Raw genomic sequence first — 7,685 nt, forward strand, 5'->3', positions numbered from 1 at the left:
GCATATAAGATACGGCTGGATGAAGTGTTCGCATCTAACATGGGGCAGCTTCAGATATCTGCACCAATAGCTATTTTATGGGGAAAGACGGGCATTTTACAGCATATACGAATAAATATTTACAAAATAAAAACAAACAACAAATAAAAGTGTTCAAACCCAAAATAATAGACAATAAAAATATGTGCATTTAAGAGCCCAGGAGTGAGTGACTGCCCAGGGCATTCTTCACACCGCTACCACACAAGAGGGTGGGTGCATTTAAAGGGGAGCTGCATGTTTTTGGGACAACTCAAGCACAACCGAGCTAAGGAAGCACAGAGCTATTTGTCGTGCAGCAGTCTCTGCATAACCTTGATCCAAAGCAAACGGTATTTAGTCACTGTTTTCTGCCGGCTTGCGGCACTGATGTGAGAGTAAATTCACACAATGTTTATACTTTAAAAACCTGTGAAGTACTTAGCTGCGGCTCCAGAAAGACGGACACAAAGCCACGGAGCTACTTTGAGGTGATTTGTTTTTTTGTGCATATAAAGCATACAATTTCAGGAGCACTGGGTGCAGCAATAAACACCAAGCAGCAAGTTTATATGTAATCTCTTAAAAGACGACCAGCTCACACTAAACCGCTCTAATAAAAAAAAGTGTGTGTTTTGGCCAAGAATGCAACTGATCGGCAGGGGCTGTAACTTTTTGCATTTCATGAACATCACCCGCTTAGCAAAATACAAAAAGAGCATAGCATAAAAATAAAATGTAATCCAAAATAATAATACCTAGCGGACCAAAACTAGGCAACATCTGGAAATATATATAAATGATAACCCGATATTCACACAGTTGGTAGGGGAAAAACGGCACATATAGCAATCTCAAATTTTAGCAGCTATAGGTAGACAATTTTGAACAAAAGCGCCTCCTGAGTTGGGCTTATCTCGAGGAAGCGCATTCCTCAAAGGCTCTGTTAAAACTAGCTGAAACGCGAGAACAAGCCCCCAGTAACAACAGGATGTTTATGGGCTGTTACCAGAGCTATTATACACATTAAACCAGGAAAAATTAGAAGTTGATCCCAAAGACTATTTAAACCTATGCACAAAACAAAAAAATATATAAAACACACACTGATTTGCAGCAAGTAAAAAAAACCTACAAAGTTACATGCAGATTTAATGGTTAAAAAGAAATCACCCGATTAAGAAGGCACATCCTTTTTAGCCCCGGTCACAAAGTAATGTTGGAGAATAAAACGTGAACTAGGTGTAAGTTCCCCTTAGCAGCAGACAATAACAACTACACGGGGAAATAGAGGATATATAAAATATGTGCATGGAGCGCACGTTCTACCTAGGTGCTCTAGGCACTTTAGTGCGTTGAGGAAAGATACAAGGTCCGTAAAAAAAGCTACGAAGGTTCTGGTGTTATTGTAAGGTGAATGAGAGTTATACTTCCCTTACTGCAGCGGTTCTAGGGGCCTGTGGAGAGTCTTAGTGACACCATTAAAGTATAGTGTACACGAGTCAGTCATTAAACCACAAAAAAGAAGAAACTTATCCCAAAGACTGTTCCAACTATAACTGCTGTTCTTATAGTAAAATACCGCACTGGCAGGGTTCAAGGTGCCCGGTGCCACTGCACCAACTGTAGGTGCGCCCTTGCTCTGCAGTCCTGGCAGCCGTCTCTTCGGTAGCGTAAAATAAATGGCGTCTATTTTAAGAGCACATGGGAATCTTCAGGTCACGCACTTTCAGTAAGAGCAGTCGGTTCTCGAGCTGCTCTGGGCCCGTGGCGGGGTGAGATGTGCCTGGGGCCTACTCGAGGACGGACCTTGCCCTGGCGCTGAAGGAATGCAGCCGGCCTTGAGAGGCACTTCGCAGTGAGATTTTTTCCCATTTCTCGCAGAGAACAGGCTGGGCTGGGCAAAGTCTGCAAATAAAGCGCCCTCTCGCATACCTGTGATTTTCGCCTTCTTTGTGTGAGTGGGCTGGGCGCCAAGAGGCACTCCCCGCTGTCCTCTTTACGCTTTTACTTCCCGAGGCAGGAGGCAGCTGCAGGGCTTTTTGTTCCCGCTGTTCAGGTCCACCTTCGGCGCGGCCATGAGTGATTTGCCGACCTCAAGAGAGGAGAGCAGCGCGCCCCCAGGAGGTGAGTGTGTGCACGTGCCCGTGTGCTAGTCTCAGTGAAAGGGTCCGTCAATGAATGCTGTGACGTCACTACCATTCTCAAAGCCCACACTCTGACAGTGTGGAGATCCGTCTGATGTCAGTGGGCATTGGCTGATCAGATGTATTGATTGGGTGAAGAGGACAGAATGCAATTATAAATTCAACAAGAGGAACAAGCCGTGAGCGTGCACTCTCCCGAACTTCCGGTGTCGGGATGTGCACGCTCACGGCTGTCGTGGGGCGGGACTTCCGTCTTATGCGCCCACGGAGTGGATGGCTGGTCCAGAGGAGCGGTGGCAGCAGAAGACAGGAGTGGCGGCTGAGGCGCTGATGTGGTAAGTGGTGCTTAGTAGTGGGGGGGTGTGTCTGTGTGTGTCTGTGTGTGCGCGCGTGTGTGCATGTGTGTGTGTGTATATGTATGTGTGCTTCCGTGAGTGTGAATGTGGAGCAAAAGATGTGCACGGCTGGGGGGCGGGGCATGCGCGGTCACGATGTGTAATCGGCGCTCGTGGCCAGATCTAGGTCGCTTGACAAGGATATTGGCAGCAATAGGTCTAGCGAGACCTAAAAAGTGTTGTAGCGTTACTTTAACCTTGGCTGCTGACTCTGGAAGCAAGCATTGTGACAGCAGAACTCACCTGTAATAACAGTTGAGTGTCTACATCATGACTTCATTACACATGATTAGAGGTTTCACAAGTTGACTTTAATGAGGAAATTAGAGACAGGCTTTTATAATGGGATCACAGTTTTGCAATCATTATAAAGGCATTCTGGACATTAGTCGGCAAGCATGAGTGACAAGCAAAGGTGGTTCCTTCCCTCAAAGCATGGATGTGTGAAGGGTGAATACACGGATAAAAAGGTTGCATCTCAGTGCATTCATCAAGGACATTTGATGACTACAATGGCCTGAAAAGATACAGACGGAGTTATTGAGTTGAAATATAGTTTGACTCCGCTCCTGATGCCTATGTATTTTAATCCTTTTTTAGCACTAGGAAAACAAGCATTGGCAAAGTCAATCAGTTTCATCTATGCAATATCTATTGAGATGGTCAATTGGGGCAGACCAATGACGAAGACACATCCAGTGTTCACATGAAACAAATCGCATTTAAGTTCCACATATTTGGAACAATTCTCAATAGTGTGTATTTGAAAAAAACGATTTGCCTGTCGCGTGAGCAGTTCCAGTTTTTTTGTGGAGAGAAAACAAGCTGGGAGTGTGAATGTTGGCCTCTAACGGGACCACAACTTTGTTGGAATGTTTAAATTGCATTGCATTTATATAGGACTAACTACCCATGACGAGTGTGCCTTCAGGAAAAGATCTGAGCTTTCTTCAATCGCGGCATATGTTCATCAATAAAACAGAACAATTTACAGGCCCACCCAGCCCCCATTCCCTGAAGGTCCATACCCTTTCAGGATCAATTTATCGCGAAATAGGTAACCCATACCATTAGAGAGCTCCATTCACTGACTCCCAACATGCTTGATTTTACCCCTATCCATGGGAGCTGTTGCTATTTTGTTTCCCCAAATGTTATCAGAACCCAGTGCATGTATTGTGCTGCTGTTAGCAAATTTTCACGCCCACCAAAAATAAAAAAATATGAGCAAACTCTTATTATTATTTCAGCAATAATTAATTTAACTGAAAACGTTGACTCTATGATGCCACTGAAAGTGGAAGCAATAGAAGTGCATAGGCCACAGATTAAAGGATCAAAAACACATCATGTTTAAAAGAAGTAGCACCAACGCTGGAGGACAATGGGGCGGGTGTGGGTGCAAATAGCATCAACGGGGAAGGGAAGCGAGGGAGGGGGACGGTGGCCGGTTGCAAGCAATGACAGGAGGGGGTCGTGGCGTTGTAAGCAATGACAGGAGCAGAGTATGCAAGATGCAAGCAGTGATCTGTCTGTTAGAGGATGCACGCAATGATGTTGCATGTATTCTGCTGCTGAACGCGTGTCTTCAAGGCCAGAAAAGAAGGAGGGAGTTTCTAGTGGGTGGTGGTCCAGGGTGAGAGCTGTCACTTCCACCACTTTAGAAAGTGAATGAGGTCCCAGTCACTGCCCTGAGGGATACTGGGGCTAGCCATACCAAGATATTGAAAAAGCTAGTTTCCCTGGAGCAGTACACGGGCCAGGAGTGTAGGGTAACTCAGGCCCATGGGCAAGATTCTTTCCATTATAAGGCCCTGGTAACCCTGGAGTGGGGTGGGGAGGTGACTCAGAGGAAGGTCATGCTTAGTCCTCGGAAGCCCATAGACTGTTTTCCGAGGAATGAGTTGCCCCCAGTATCAGGGTAACTGAGAGGGGTGGCTGCTCAGGGTGCCCGGACAGTTCAGTGTCTGGGGGTACAACTCCCAAGTGGAGGGTATGGGATCCCAGATGCAGCGGCAGGGTTAGGTAGGACTCAGCCCTGTCCTCTGTTGAGTCTCAGGGTACAGATCCTGAGCTGATTGGCTAGTATCAGGATACCACACTTGAACTGGTGGTAGGTAGATTGGAAGAAGGGTGCAAACTACCCGGGCTACTTCCCCCCACTCTGAGATACTCAGACATCAGAGAAGCCTGGATTGCCTGGGGTCTGGCACTCAATAATCAAGTCCCTTGGTATTGGCTTGCTGCTCAAAGTGGTCAACCTCTTGATAGCCTTAAATCTGATTGTTATAACAGCACAGAATATTAAGGTGGTCAAGTGAGGGAAGGAAGGGAAGGGAAAGGCAGGGAAGGAGATCTGTAAAACATGACATAAGTTCTTTTATATTGAAGTTTTAATTATCATCACAATTCTTCTGTACTAATATATGTATATATTTCCTGCAAAATAAAATAACCCTGGATATACTTGTGTCCAATGACAAGAGGCCAAGTATTCCCCTATCCTCTTTTCATCCGAGTAATACTGCAATATAAAATAAGGTTTGTCTACCTAAAACTTTGTACTGGTACATCGCCCTTCCCATAATCATGAATACCTATCAAATAAACCAAGAAGAAGACAAGCCTCACAGGGATTGAACCAACCAGGACTCAATATTGAAAAGAAAATACAAAAACTAATAAATACTGCAATGGGCAATAGAGTCTTATTATAGCAATCAAGGAACCAGTGATTGTTTATTCTCATTGCTGATATTTCCTTTTTCATAGTTCATAGGTTCCGTAGGACTTATTTTAAGTACCAAAATTGATACCCCGAAAGCCTATTAAAATATTGCAGGGATGCCACGTTCACTGCACACAGTGGCTCGTATTTATTTGGGAACATTCAAAATTGCTTCTCTCACTCAGTACCAAAAGATTCCAGACAAGAACAAGTTATCCTGACAAGGGGAAGTACATACATCAAACCGTATTTTTAGTCTTAAATATAACACTGCCACTAGCCGTTACCCCTGAGGCGCCGTCATGGTTTGCACGGCTATCAACGGTACACATGCTCATAGTTACGGACTGTTAAAATGTTTCCTGATATTCCTTGTGAGCGATGATTGTGCTGTAACTGGCCATTAAGAGAGGGATGTGATTTTCTCCGATATCCCTCGAAAATATGTTTATGACCTTATTTTGGATCGATTCCTATCCTTTGGACTGAATGTCTCCTTCCATGACCTAAAGAGTACTTAATGTCAAATGAGTTTTTACCCTTATTGATTCAGTGAACAAAGTTACTTGTTGGATTCTCTGCCAATATGCACTGTTGCTCCTGATGATGACCATTCAAGTTTAGCTTGGTCGAAACGCCGTCAACGCCTGTGTGTAACTGAAAATGACGCAATCCTTGCTATTTCAGTTTTTTTTGTTTTATTTAAACAGTTTGTGTATAAAACCTGTTCCTCAGCCACTGTGTTTTTACACTGTCAATTGTCTTTATATTGTTCGTTGTGTAGCTGAGTGAGCACCACTGTCTAATGATCGTATTTTTTTTATATTATTGTCTTGTTAAATTTTGTATATATTGGAATTTGTGTAGTGGTATCAATTTATATTATTATTTTGCTGTTCTGTATTGTGTGTCCTATGTGGTGTATTTCTCGTAACATTTTGTTATGTTATTCAAAATTACGCTGTATGCAATGTATTACTTGAACCTCTGTTAGGATTCTAGTCTTTAAATATAACACTGGTACCGTCTTTAAATATAACACTGGCACATTCCTCACCATAACATGCCTTACCGGAACACTTCCCGACACAGAAATAAATGGTGTTTACGGAGCTGACCTTTGTTCCCCCACCAACTTCAACAGCTCAAACTTAGATTAGTGCACTGCACCCTTACCCACAAGACGACTCCGATAACAAATGTACAGGAGCTCCGCTTCAGAGATCCAGCAAGAATAATCTGCAGCGTGCTGAACCTGGAAGCTGCTTTTTTACTTCTGGTTCAGCAGGAATCAATGGAATTGTAGTTCTGTCTCTTGGACATGTCGATTCTTGATTTTCCTTGTACAGCAATCTACCAACTGAGAATACAACACCTCCATGGCTGAATGACTTGGAGTAAAATATCATGGGCAATGAGGAACATTTTCCATTGGAACATAAACGTTGTTTTACTCCCCCTGACATCTTTGTGATGAATGTGTAACAGGTGGACACTACCAGCTGTCAGTGGCCTCTGTTGAGTGCTATCATTATGGACAGAGTTTTCCTTGGGTTGGGGACAGAAGTTAGACCCAAGGGATAGAGTGGACCACATCACTTTGTTGGCCATGGTGGTAGTGTCTGTCTACTAGGATGCATCAGTGAGCAAGTTAAGGTTAGGTGCTACACAGATAGGGTCCACAGATGAGAAGTGGTCCTCATGTGTCAGTTTAGTGGTTCAGGAGAGAATAGACAGATGGATTCAACTGAGTTCAGAGAGGCGAAGAACTGACAAGTGCCCTCACAGAAGAGGGCCTGTTAGAATTGGGGGTCTCTGGTTGGCACAAGTATTCACTTATGACAAGCAGGGACCCTCTCCTCTAAGTCAGGGCAAAGGACTTACTATCAGAAATAACCCCTGCTCACCCTCTAGGCTGCGTGGCGCGAGCAGACCAGGCTAAACTCCAGAGCACATACGGTTAAGCATCTGTACAACACACACAATAAATCATCAACCCACCACACAGGGACACAAGACTGTTTGCTTGGCAAAAATATACTCTTTTATATAGAAACTCTCAAGCAGGCTTAAATACAGGCTTCAACCACTTAAAACGATTCCAGGTACTTGTAGAAATGCCACAGTTCTTAAGGAGCAATGTTCAGTTCTTGGGGATGTCGCTAGTACATTGCAAACGGCTCCACAGTACTTGAGGCAGTGTCAGAATGGTGCTTGCGCTTTTTGTTAGAGCTTATGCGCTTCGTAGCGCTTGTGAACGTCAGGTACAGCTAATGCAGTCCGAACCCTGCTAACCCTCACGCGTCTCGCATACCAAGCGTACCGCGCGGTTGAATCAAGCAGGAGTACCGAGCGTAGGGTGGCTGTGCGACTCGTACGATCAGTGAGGGAAAGTGG

The sequence above is a fragment of the Lissotriton vulgaris genome, chromosome 7 (genome assembly GCF_964263255.1).
Source record: "Lissotriton vulgaris chromosome 7, aLisVul1.2, whole genome shotgun sequence".
Taxonomy (NCBI): domain Eukaryota; kingdom Metazoa; phylum Chordata; class Amphibia; order Caudata; family Salamandridae; genus Lissotriton; species Lissotriton vulgaris.